General features: G+C 35.9%; 1 protein-coding gene and 1 long non-coding RNA gene across 4 annotated transcripts in view; one reads left to right on the forward strand and one right to left on the reverse strand.

The window, feature by feature from the left end:
* The window catches only part of LOC105066167 (uncharacterized), a 62,700-nt gene extending 49,241 nt beyond the window's left edge, over nucleotides 1–13,459 (forward strand). Inside the window, exons 4-6 of the long non-coding RNA XR_012511684.1 lie at nucleotides 4,246–4,362; nucleotides 4,940–5,077; nucleotides 6,136–13,459. This is a non-coding gene — a long non-coding RNA (uncharacterized LOC105066167). The remainder of the gene's footprint in view (nucleotides 1–4,245; nucleotides 4,363–4,939; nucleotides 5,078–6,135) is intronic.
* The window catches only part of FAM124A (family with sequence similarity 124 member A), a 77,485-nt gene that overhangs the window by 13,958 nt on the left and 49,204 nt on the right, over nucleotides 1–14,323 (reverse strand). The gene's annotated exons all lie outside the window — the stretch shown is intronic.

Raw genomic sequence — 14,323 nt, forward strand, 5'->3', positions numbered from 1 at the left:
GTATGAGCTGTTTATATACTCTGGAAATTAAGCCCTTGTCAGTCTCATCTTTTGCAAAGATTTTCTCCCATTCTGTAGGCTGTCATTTTGTTTTGCTTATGGTTTCCTTTGCTGTACAAAAGCTTCTAAGTTTAATTAGGTCCCATTTGTTTATTTTTGCTTTTATTTATATTTCTTGGGTAGACTGCCCTAGGAGAATGCTGCTGAGGTTTATGTCAAATAATGTTTTGCCTATGTTTTCTTCTAAGAGTTTTATAGTGTCTTGTCTTATGTTTAAGTCTTTAAGCCATTTTGAGTTGATTTTTGTGTATGGTATGAGGAATATTCTAACTTCATTGATATACCTGCAGCTGTCCAGTTTTCCCAACAGCATTTGCTGAAGAGACTGTCTTTACTCCATTGTATATTCTTGCCTCCTTTTTGAACATTAGTTGACCAAAAGTTTGTGGGTTTATTTCTGAGCTCTCTATTCTGTTCCATTGATCCATGTCTGTTTTCATCCCAGGGACACAAGGATGGTTCAACATATGCAAATCAATCAATGTGATATACCACATCCACAAAAGAACAAAAACCACATGATCATCTCAATAGATGCAGAAAAAGCATTTGATAAAATTCAACACCTATTTATGATTTAAAAAAAAAAAACTCTTACCAAAGTGGGTACAGAGGGAACATATCTCAACGTAATAAAAGCTATTTGTGACAAACCTACAGCCAACATAATATTCAACAGTGAAAAGCTGAAAGCCTTCCCACTAAAATCTGGAACAAGACAAGGATGCCCACTCTCACCACTTCTATTCAATGTAGTATTGGAAGTCCTAGGCATAGCAATCAGGTAAAAGAAATGGATCCAAAATGGAAGAGAAGTAAAATTGTCATTATGTGTGGATGACATGATAACTATACACAGAAAACCCTAAAGGCTCCACACAAAAATTACTAGAGCTAATAAAAGAATTCAGCAAGGTAGTAGGATACAAGATTAAGATACAGAAATCACTGGCATTTACACTAACAATGAAATATCAGAAAAGTAAAGTAAAGAAACCATCCCTTTTAAAATTGCATTCAGGAAAAATAAAATGCTTAGGAATAAATCTGACCAAGGAAGTCAAAGACTTATGTGGAGAACTACAAAACATTGACTAAGGAAATTAAAAATGACTTAAAGAAACGGAGAGATATCCAATGTTCTTGGATTAGAAGAATTAATATTATGAAAATGGCCATACTATACCCAAAGCAATCTACAGGTTTAATGTGATCCCTATCAAATTACCCATGACATTTTTCATAGAACTAGAACAAATAATCCTAAAATTTATATGGAATCACAAAAGACCCAGAATTCCCAAAGCATTACTGAAGAAAAAGAAAGAGGCTGGAGGAATAACCCTCCCAGACTTCAGACAATACTACAGAGCTGCAGTAATCAAAACAGCATGTTATCTGTACAAAAACAGACATATGGATCCTTTAGCTTTTGATAATCTGGAAGACCCATTATCTCTCCTTCAGTTATTTTTTTCTTCCAGTTTTATAGAGAAATAATTGAAATACATTATTGTATATGTCTAAGGTATATAGCAAAATGATTTGATTTATATATATCAATTCAGCTCTGAAGGACAGCTTTGCTGGGTAGACTATTCTTGTTTTGCAGTTTTTTTTTCTTTCAGCACTTTGTATCTATTTTGCTACTTCCTTCTGACCTGTAAAGTTTCTGCTGAAAAAATCTGCTGACAGTTTTACAAGGATTCCATTGTATGAGTTTTCCTCTTGTTGGTTTTAAGATTCTCGCCTTGTATTTAAGTTTTGACACTTTAACTATATGTAATATGTCTTAGTGAGGGTCTCTTTGGGTTCTTCTTCTTTGGAATTCTCTGGGATTCCTAGATCTAGATGTCTGTTTTCTTCCCCAGGATAAGAATATTTTCAGCCATTATTTCTTCAAATGAGTTTTCTGCCCCTTCCTCTCTTCTCCTTCTGGGTCCCTTATAATGCAAATGCTGGTCAGCTTGATGGTGTCCCATAAATCCCTTAAGCTACCTTCACTCTTTCATTGTTTCTTCTCCAATTTGATGAGTTCCAGTGATTTGTTTACTAATCCTTTTTCTGCTTCATCTAGTCTGTTGTTAAAACTCAAGTGTATTTTTCAGATCAGTTATTTCATTCCTCAGCTCTGTGACTTCCATTTGGTACTTACGTGTTCTACATTTTGGAGTTCTCACTTTGTTCATTCAGTGTTCCCCTGAGCTCATGAACATCTTTATGACAATTATTTTGGACTCTTTATCAGGTAAGTCACTTACCTTTGTTTCATTAAGGTCTTTTTCTTAGATTTTATCTTGTTATTCCATTTGGAACATGTTCTTCTGTTCCTTCATTTTCTTTGGCTTTCTATGTTTGTGTCTATGCATCAGAGAAAACAGCTACGTTTCCCAGTCTGAAGTACTGGCCTCATGCAGTACATACAATTATTGTTCACCCCTGCCCTAGTTAGTTGTCTCTCAAATCTTTGTGTTTAAGAAGTCTGCTTTATTCTTAGTGGCTCCACGTACAGAAGGTGTTCCTAGACCTGTCAGTGTCCCAGAGGGGAGACCGAGACTGGGGCTCACTGGCAGCCAGAACCTCAGGCAGCAGCTGTTAAAGTATGCAAGATAGACCTCTTTTAGGGGAGTACTGGGAGATGGGTGTTTCTGTGCCAGGCCTTGGGTGTTAGCCAGTTAAGAACTGTTTTTTTGTTTGCTACTGTCCTGGTGAGCCTATGAACACAAGCCTCACTGGCCACCAGAGCCACGCTATCAAAGGCAGTGTCCTCAGGGTGGCAGCCACAAACGTCAGGGCAACAAGTATTTACACAAGCTCCTTTCTGGCGAAACTGGCAACTTGGGGGCAGGGAGAGGGAAAGTGTGAAGATGGAGAGCAAGACGACGACACTTGTTAGCTTCCCTGGTCTCTGGAGAGGACTGTCCTCCCTAATATGTATGTTAGCTGTGGCCTGTGGAGCAGGCTTCTAACCATGAACAGGCTTCTTGTATAGAAAGACTAGAGGCTTCAGTCTGTTGCCTCTCTGCTGGGCCCTGGGCTTAGACAGTTAGGAAGCCTTTTCTATTTGTTACAATCCTGTGGGGCCTGTGAATGTAAGCCCTCCTGTCCACCAGAGCCTGGTGACCAAGCGGTGTCCCCTGGGTGGCAGCTGCTAAAAGCAGGGCATGAAATGAGCAGACAGGGTTCTTTCTGGGAGCTAACAGTGACCTGGAGCAGGGAGAGTACGAAGATGGCACTGGCTTGGCTTTGTTTTGGAGACTATTTTGGTAGGTCCCTGGTTATATGGTAAGTTAGATGTCTGCCCCTCAGCTGCCTGGTTGTTGGCTGCCTCTGCTCTGGGCCCTGGGGTGAGTGATTCTGTGTAAACCCTTTAAGAACTGTTTCCCAGATCACTGTAGCCCTCTCGGGCTTGTCCATGAGACAAGCCCTGATGGCTTTCAAAGCTAGATGTTCTCAAAGGTAGAGGTACCTGTCTCTCAGGCGCAGGCCTTAAAAGTTGGGATTCAAACCCTTTGCTCCAAAGGGAGAGGCTTGGAGTTGAGAGTCCTCCAGACTGTGGGGCACTGTGTGAGGTTCATGGTGACATTGTCTCAGCCTCTCCTACCCACCTTGGAGAAGTTGCTCAGCTAGTTTTTGGGTTTCCTTCAGAAGAAACTGTTCCATATGTAGCTTTAGATTTGGTGTCCATGGGAGGAGGTGAGTTCAGAATCCTCCTGTGTCACCATCTTGAAGCAGAACCCTGGGTTGTCTTTTTTGAATGGTTAGTAGAAAGAGAGGAGGACTTACAGGAAAAAGGCAAGATCACTCTAAAAGTAAACAAAGCTTGTGCACATTTTGTCAAATCAGTGACATTTCTAGGTAGGAAGTTTGAAAAGTCTGAAAGGGATTCTGGCCATACAGGATGGTGGTTTAAGCTGGACAGTCATTTGTCCATTCTTTTCCTCTTTGCTGTCATGGAAGTATAAGATTTTCTGAAGAATCATCAGAGCAACATACTAATTCCATTCCTCATAGAATGAAAGACAGGGTAATACAGAATATAAGTAAAGTCCTTCTCCAGAATTGGCAAAATGGTAGCAAAGTGATAACAGTCCACCTGGACTGGCTTTCCACCAATAGTTACACACCATACACACCTCTCTGAGTAATCTTTCTAAATACAAACCTGACTATGTTCCTTGGCAGAAGACTCACTAGCAAGCTTTACAAGACCTTGGCTACTCCTTCAAGCTTTGTGTCTTTCTGGAATTGTACCCTGGATGCTCCAGCCACTTGGAACTACCATGCTTCCCAACAAACCAGGTTGGCTTATATCTCTATGGCCTCATGCTGTTCCCAACAACTGTCTGCCTAGAGAATACCTGCCCAGCTTCAGAGACCAAGCGTGAGGTGATGCTGTGAGGTCTCATTTGACCACATCCCCTCCTTTGTGAACAAAATGCACTCCTTTCTCTTGGGCATATAACTAGGAGTCAAATTGCTGGGGCACACGGTGAGAAACTTTTAGTTTCAGTAGGTACTTCCAAACTGATTGTATCAATGTATAATTCTACAAGGAATTTCTCCCAGGAATGTATAGTATTTTAGTTGTTTCACATCCTTGCCAATATTTAGTTGTAATAGTATTTCATCATGCTATTAATTGGCATTTGCCATATGACTAACAATATTACCTTTTATGTTTTTGGCCATTTGACCATCTCTTTAATGAAGTACCTACTCTTTGTATGTATTCTGGATTCAATTCGTTTCTTGGATAGTCTGTGGCTTATACCAGTAAGAGAGTAAATTGATCTTTTGATGAGCAGAAGGAGCAGAAGTTTTTCATTCTTTGTAACAATTTTTAATATTTCTTTCTTTCTATTATTTTTCTTTTAAGACTGGTACTCACTGTGCTGTGTTTTAAGAAATATTTGCTACTTCATCTAGCAGCCATTCTGAACCAGAAGGTGGAGGACAGAATGAAAATAAACTCAGATCCCTGAGGACTGTAGGCTAACATGTACAGAAGACAGAGGTAAGTATCTGTCTTTATTAAGACACTATTTTTTTAAGCCTCTGTTGTACCTGAGCTGACAAATCACAACAAACAAGAGACATTCTGCAGAAATGTACATTTATGTACTTAAAGCAATCAGGTTTATATATGGCATTTAGGAGCTGGGTTGATTGACCTCAAGCACATATACTTATGTAAGTAAACAAATATTCATATTTGCATAATAGGCACTCAATAACTTTCTTCTAAAAAAGTACAAACACATATGAGATAAAATATATATCTTCTAAAATTGCTTATGATCAAGGGAATTTTAAGGTACTTATATATGTATATACACATATATAAGTCTATATATATACATAATAAATCATAAGTACCAGTAGCTATTTGGTTTTGATGGGAAAAAATGATGAGGGGACTTTCGTATTATGGGAAAGCAGTAGCAATATCTAATGATAAAGAGAAAATTTTCAAGTCAACACATATCTGAGGGGGTGCCTCAGGGAGCAGCCTTGTTTAATAGCAGTAGGAATCTTGGGGAGATGTGGCAAGCAGCACAGAAGATGCTAAAAAAAAAAAAAGGACTGTGAACATCCAGAACTGTTAGGACACAGCCAGGCTCCTGAGCTGATACATATTAAAAAACTATTTGAGGAACAGTGGAGAAAAACCAAGGTCATAAATCTGAGAATTAGGAGCTGAAACTGACAGATTAAATGACAGAATCTGTGAAACTGAAAAATACCATTCATGAAACTAACACTAAATTGTGTATCATGCCCAAATGCAAAGTTTTCTCTTTGTGTAAGTTCTGAATTTCCCTCGAATATTTATTTTTCAGTATGATCTAAGAATTACCCTGCCATTGGCTGTAAAACACAGGGGTAGATTGAATTTTTATATCAACAAAGGAGCATCAGAATTTGATTAAGTATCAGTGATTTAAGAAATCTCAAAAGAGAAATATTCCTTGGCCACAGTTTAATGAGCAGATCTTAGAAGTAGCTGATTGAAATGATTAGTAACAACTTAAGCAAGAATCTCATTGAAGCTCAGTAATATTTGCATTATAGGAGTCCCAGAAAGAGGACAGAGAGAAAGGACCTGAGAAAAGTTTTGGAGAGATAATAACTGAAAACTTCCCCAACTCGGGAAAGGAAACAGTCACCTATGCCCAGGAAGTACAGAGAGTTCCACACAGAATCAACTCAGAGGAACACACCGAAGTACATAGTCATCAAATTGACAAAAATTAAGGATAAAGAGAAAATATTAAAATTAACAAGAGAAAAGCAAATAACATACAAGGGAACTCCCATAAGGTTATCAGCTGATTTGATACAGAAACTCTTCAGGCCAGAAGGGAGTGGCGCGATATATTTAAAGTGATGAAAAGGAAGAATTTACAACCAAGAATACTCTATCAGCAAGGTTCTCATTCAGATTTGATGGAGAAATCAAAAGCTTCACAGATAAAAGCTAAAAGAATTCAGCAACACCAAACCAGCTTTACAACAAATGTTAAAGGACCTTCTCTAGTTATCAAACCATAAGGAAACAGAAGAAAGAGGAAAAAAGAAAAAAGACCTACAAAAGACTGCTTTGGCTGTTCGGGGTCTTCTGTGGTTCCTTATAAATTTTGGCATTGTTTGTTCTAGTTCTGTGAGGAATGTGGCGAGGGGTTGCATTGGATCTGTGGATTGCTTTGGTAGTGTGGCCATTTTGATTGTGTGCTCTTGGATTGGAAGAATCAACACTATGTTTTTCTGTTTCTTTGTGTCGTTTCTGTTTTCAGAGTACAGGTAACCACCTTGGTTAGGTTTATTTCTAGGTATTGTTTTTAATGCAATGGAAATGTTTATGCCAGTGATAAAATTCTGGTTTTTGAAGTGGGAAAAAAAGTGAATGAAGGGCTGCAAATGGCAAAATATCCTTCTTTCTTATGGGTGAGTTGTATTCCATTACACATACATGCTGCATCTTTATCTATTCATCTGTTGGTGTGCTTCTGTGTCTTGGCAATTGTAAATAGTGTTGCTGTTAATAGCAAGGTGTGTGTATCTTTTTGAATTCTTATTTTGTGGTTGGCTCTGCTCCTTTGATAACTAAGTTTAAAAAGCTAAAGCTCTAAACATTCTTAGAAACAATGAACAGTACACATATATAAATTAAAAATAATATGCAGTAAAAAAAAGTTAGTTTCTGGCATATAGTATGGATGGACTTGGAGGGCATTATGCTAAATGAAATATCACTTATATGTGGAATCTAGAAAAATACAACTAACTAATGAATATAACAGAAAAGAAACAGACTCACAGATGAAGAGAAAGAACTAGTGGTTACCAGTGGGGAGAGGGAAGGGGCAAGATGGCGGATTAAGATGTACAAACATGTATTGTACAACATGGGGAATATAGCCAATATTTTATAACTATAAATGGAGTATAACCTTTAAAAATTTGTGAATCATATTGTATACCTGTAACATAGATTGTACATCAACTATACTTCAATTTAAAAAATGATGATACTGTAAAAAAAAAAAATCCCATTTTTTAAATTAGAATGAAAGAGTGAAGAAAGCATATATGAATAGTAAGACATGATCAAAAGAAACAGTAGCCTTACTTTGGGAGTCCCAGAAGGAGAACAGAGGGGACAAAGGGACAGAACTCTTATTCAAAGAAATATTGGCTAAAAATTTCTCAAATCTTAGAGAGATGGCCATCCAGGTATAGGAAACTCAAAAGATCCTACCCAAAAAGAGCCTCACTGAGACTATATAATCTAAGTCAGAATCTTGAAAGCAGCAAGAGAAAAAAAAAAAAAACAAAAAACACCACATACAGGGAATCCTGAGAAGGCTTTATAGTTCTCAGCAGAAACCTTGCAGGCCAGGAGTGCTCAAAGAAACAAATTTATCCAAGAATACTTAACCCAGCAAAGCTGCCCTTCAAAAATAAAGGAGAGATAAAGACTTTCCCAAACAAAAGTTAAGGGAATTTATCACCACTAGACTTGCCTTACAAGAAATGCTAAAGGAAGTTCTTCAAGCTGAAACAAAAGGATGCTAACTATTAACATGAAAACATATTAGAGTATAAAATTTATTGGTAAATACTCTAATACTTCAATGGTGGTGTGTAAATAACTTTGAAATCTAGCAATAGGTTAAATGACAAAAGTGTTAATAACTATAGCTACAATATTGTTAATGAACACTAATAAAAATGTAAATTGGGACACCAACATAAACGGGTGAACTTTCTTATGTAATTGAAGTTATCAGGTTAAAATGGATGGTTATCACTATCTGGTGTATTGTGAAAGCCTCATAGTAACCACAGGGCAAAAACCAGTAATAGATACACAATGATGAAGAGAAAAGAAAGCAAACTACTACTACTACAAAAAAAAAAAAATCATTAATCACAAAGAAAGACAGCAAGAGGAACAAAGAAATGAAGGAAATACAAAAAAATCAGAAAGCAATTAACAATGGCCATTAGTAAGTCCTTAGCTATCAATAATTAATATAAATGGCCTAAATTATTCAATTAAAAGATAGACTGGCTGAATGGATAAAAAAAATAAGACTCCTCTATATGCTGCCTACAAAGACTCAAGCATTAAGGACATTCACAAACTGTCACGAGAGTCATTATGTAATGATAAAGGGGTCAACTAGAGAGAGATAATTATAAACATACACACATCCAATATTGAAGCACCTAAGAATATTAACCATTAACAGATCTGAAAGGAAAAACAGACAGTAATGCAGTAATAGCAGGGGACTTCAATACACCACTTTAAACAATGGATAGCCCATCCAGACAGAAAATCAATAAAGAAATAATGGATTCAGATGCCACTTTAGGTCCATTTGTTTTAACAGAATATTTCATCCAACAATAGCAGAGCATACATTCTTCTCAAGCACACACAAAACATTCCCCAGAATACATCACACGACAGGTCACACAGCCCCTATCTTAGGAAATTTAAGAAAGTTGAAATCATACCAAGTGTCTTTTCTGGCCACAATGCTTTGAAACTAGAAAACAGTAACAGGAGGAAAGCTGGAAAAATTCATAAATATGTAGGGATTAAATAACATGAAAAACTAATGAATCAAAAAGAAAGCAAAATAAATATGAAAGCACAACATATAATCTAGGGTGCCCAAAAATAAACCCACAAACTTTTGGTCAAAAAAGGAGGCAAGAACATACAATGGAGTAAAGACAGTTTCTTCAACAAATGGTGTTAGGAAAACTGGACAGCTGCATGTAAATCAATGAAGTTAGAACACTCCCTCACACCATACACAAAAAATAAACTCAAAATGCCTTAAACATAAGACACTATAATAAACTTCTTAGAAGAAAACACAGGCAAAACATTATCCAATATAAACCTCAGCAGTGTTCTCTGGGGGCAGTCTACCCAAGCAACAGAAATAAAAGCAAAAATAAACTTAGAAGCTTCTGCACAGCAAAGGAAACCATAAACAAAGCAAAACGACAGCCTACAGAATGGGAGAAAATCTTTGCAAAAGATGAGACTGACATGGGCTTAAATTCCAGAATATATAAACATCTCATCTCATACGACTTAATAAGAAAAAAAAAAAACAACCCGATCCAAAAATGGGCAGAAGACCTAACTAAACAAGCAATTCTCCAATGAAGACTTAAAAATGATCAAGAGGCACATGAAAAAAATGCTCAATATCGCTAATTATCAGAGAAATGCAAATCAAAACTACAAGGAGGTATCACCTCACACCAGTCAGAATGGCCATCATTTGAAAGTCCACAAACGGTAAGCGCTGGAGAGGCTGTGGAGAGAAGGGAACCCTCCTACACTGTTGGTGGGAATGTAGTCTGGTGCAGCCATTATGGAAAATGGTATGGAGATTCCTCAAAAGACTAGGAATAGACTTACCATATGATCCAGCAATCCCACTCCTGGGCATATATCCAGAGGGAACTCTAATGCAAAAAGATACATGCACCCCAATGTTCACAGCAGCACTATATACAATAGCTAAGACATGGAAACAACCTAAATGTCCGTCGACAGATGACTGGATAAAGAAGCTGTGGTATATTTATACAATGGAATACTACTCAGCCATAAAAAACAATAAAACAATGTCATTTGCAGCAACATGGATGGACCTGGAGAATGTTATTCTAAGTGAAGTAAGCCAGAAAGAGAAAGAAAGATACCATATTATATCACTTATATGTAGAACCTAAAAAAAAAGAAACGAACTTATTTACAAAACAGAAACAGACTTACAGACATAGAAAACAAACTTACGGTTACCAGGTGGGGGAAGAGAGTGGGAAGGGATAAATTGGGAGTTTGAAATTTGTAGATATTAACTAAAACATATAAAATAGATAAACAACAAGTTTCTACTGTATAACACAGGGAACTACATTCAATTATCTTGTAACTTATGGTGATAAAAATATCAAAATGAATATATGTATGTTCCTACATGACTGAAGCATTGTGCTGTACACCAGAGACTGACACATTATAACCTGACTATACTTCAGTAAAATATATATTTAAAAAAAAAACCTAGGGGATGCTGCAAAGGCAGTTCTAAGAGGGAAGTTTATAGTGACAAACCTCACTTTACATCTTAATGAACTAGAAAAAGAAATTAAACCCACATTTAGCAGAAGGAAGTAACAAAGATCAGAGCAGTAATAAATGATATAGAGACTGAAAAGATAATAGAAAGATCAGAGGACTCAAAAGTCAGAAATGAAGGAGATATTAAAATGGATATCACAAGCACAAAAAACTACTATGCAAAATTAAGTACCAATAAATTGGACAACCTAGAAGAAATGGACAAATTCCTAGAAACATGCAACCTATCAGGAGTGAATCATGAACAAACTGAAAATCTGAACAAACTGATTACTAATAAGGAGATTGAACTAGTAATCAAAAACTTCCCAACAAACAAAAGTCCAGGACCAGATTCTACCAAACATTTAAGGAAGAATCAATGCCAATCCTTAAACTCTTTCAAAAAAATAGAAAAGGAAGGAACACTTCAAATTCCTTTTATGAAGCCAGCATAACCCTGATATCAAAACTAGACAAGGGCATCAGAAGAAAAGAAAATCACAGGCCAATATCCCTGATGAACATGGAAGAATAATTTCTTAACAAAATATTAGCAAGCTGATTCAAAAATACATGAAAAGTAGCAAACACCACTATCAAGTGGGATTTATTTATTCCAGGGATATAAGAATGATTTTGCAACATTTGCAAATCAATCAGCATGACACACTGTATTAATAAAATGAGGATAAAAATCATATGATCATCTCAATAGATGAATAAAAAGCATTTGATAAAATACAACATCCATTTGTGATAACTCTCAAGGAGGTGGATATAAAGGGCACATACCTCAACACAATAAAGGCTATATCTGATAAGACCCTACTAACATCATACTCAGTGGTGAGAAGCTGAAAGCTTTTAAGATCGTGTGCAAACAAGGATAGCCACTCTTACCCAAAACAGTATTGGAAGTTCTGGCCACAGCAATTAATTAAGCAAGAAACAGAAATAAAAGGCATCCAAATCAAAAAGTTAAACTGTCACTATTTGCTGATGACATATTATAATAATGAAAACCTTAAAGATGCCATTGAAAAACCCTGTTAGAACTAATACATTCAGTAAAGTTGCAGAATACAAAATCAATATACAATAATGAAATATCTATCAGAAGGAGAAATTAAGAAAACAATCCAATTTGTATTTGATTCAAGAAGAATACCTAGGAATAAATTTAACCAAGAAGGTGAAAGATCTGTACACCAAAAACAAGATATTGATGAAAAAAATTAAAGATACAAATAAATGGAGAGATATTCTATATCCTGGATTGGAAGAATATTGTGAAAATGTCCATACTACCCAAAGCAATCTACAGATTCAGTGCAATCCCTATCAAAATTTCAATGACATTTTTCCCAGAAATAGAACAATCTTAAAAATTGTATGGAACCACCAAATATTGTTAATATCCAAAGCAATCTTGAGAAAGGAGAACAAAAAAGAATCATGCCTCCTGATTTCAAACTGTATTACAAAGCTATAGTAAAAAAGTATGCTTTTTTGAAAAACAGACACATAGGCCAGTAGAACAGAATAGAAAGCCCATAATTGACCATATATGTGTTGGTTTATGACAAAGGAGCCAAGTATATACAAAGGGGAAAGTACAGTCTCTTCAGTAAATGGTGTTGAGAAAATTGAACAGTCACATGCAAAAGGATGAAACTGGACTACTATCTTACACACAAAAGGAACTCAAAATGGATTAAAAACCTGAACATAAAACTTGAAACTGTGTAACTCCTAGAAAGAAACATAGGTGATAAGCTTCTTAGGATTTGTCTTGGTGAAGATAATCTGGATTTGACACCAAAAGCAAAAACAACAAAAAGAAGTGAGAATATGTCAAACTAAAATCTTTTGCAAGCAAAGTAAACTATCAACAAAATGAAAATGCAACCTACCAAATGGGAGAAAATATTTGCAAATCATATATCTAACAAAAGGTCAATTACCCAACATATATAAAGAACTCATATAACTCAATAGCAAAAAAAAAAAAATCCTATTAAATAATAAGTAGAGTATCTGAATAGATATTTTTCTAAAGAAGGCATACTGATGGCCAACAAGGGCAAAAAAGTTGCTCAACATCACTAATAATTGGGAAATGCAAATTAAACCCACAATGAGATATCGCCTCACACCTGTTAAAATGGCTACTGTCAAACAGACAAGAAGTAACAGTTTTGGGGAAGATACAGAGAAAAGGGAACCCTTGTGCACTGTTGCTGGGAATGTAAATTGGTGCAGCCACTATGGAAAACAGTATGGAGGTTTCTCAAAAAATTAAAAATGGAACTATCATATGATCTAGCAATTTCTTTTGGGTACTCAGCAAATGGAAGTAAAAACTAACTGGAAAAGATATCTTCATGCCCATGTTCACTGCAGCATTGTTTACAATAGCCAAGACATGGAAGGAACCAAAGCGCCCATCAATAGATGAATGGATAAAGATTTGGTATATGTGTACACACACACACACACACACACACACACACACACACACACACACACACACACACACACAAAATGGAGTATTACTCAGCCATAAAAAATAAGGAAATTTTGCCATTTGTGACAACTTGGATGGGACCTTGTGGGCATTATGTTAAGTGAAATAAGCCAGAGAGAGAAAGACATACCATGTGATCTCCCTTATATGTGGAATCTAAAAAACAAACAAATATAAATAAGGGGAAAAAAAAAAAAGCAAAACAAGCTCATGGATACAGAGAACAGTGTAGTTGCCAGAGGCAAGTGTGAGGGCATAAGTGAAATGGCTGAAATAGGTCCAAACTTATAAAATTTCAGTTATAACAGAAGTAATCCTGGGGATGTAATGTACAACATGGTGACTATAGTTAATAATATTGTATATATCAGAGTTGCTTAGAGAGGAGGTCTTAAAAATTCTCATCAAAAGAAAAAAAATTTGTAACATGATGAACGTTAACTAGACTCATTATGATCATTTTGCAATATACAAATGTCGAATTATTAGGTTGTATACCTGAAATAATTATCTTATGTCAATCAGACCTCAATTAAAAAAACCCTAAAGATGCCACTAAAAAAACCTGTTAGAACAAGTAAATGAATATAGTAAAGTTTCAGGATACAAAATCAACATACAGAAATCACTTGCTATTCTAGACACTAACAATGAATTCACTGAAAGAGAAATTAAGAAAGCAATTCCATTTACAGCAGCACTATAAACAATAAAATACTTAGGAAAAAATTAACCAAGGAGGTGAAAGATCTGTATACTGAAAACTAACATGTTGATCAAAGAGACTGAAGCAAACACAAATAAATGGAAAGATATTCCATGTTCCTAGATAGGAACACTATTGTAGAAATGTCTAGTACCCAATGTGATCTACAGATCTAATACAATCACAACCAAAATTCCAATGTCGTTTTTCACAGAAATTTAGAAAACTACCCTAAAATATGTTTGGAACCATTAAAGACCCTGAATAGCAAAAGTAATCCTGAGAAAGGACAAAGCTGGAGGCATCACAATACCTCATTTAAACTATATTGAAAGCTATAGTAATCTATATGTTTTTATGGTAT

Source organism: Camelus bactrianus, chromosome 14, assembly GCF_048773025.1.
Source record: "Camelus bactrianus isolate YW-2024 breed Bactrian camel chromosome 14, ASM4877302v1, whole genome shotgun sequence".
NCBI lineage: Eukaryota > Metazoa > Chordata > Mammalia > Artiodactyla > Camelidae > Camelus > Camelus bactrianus.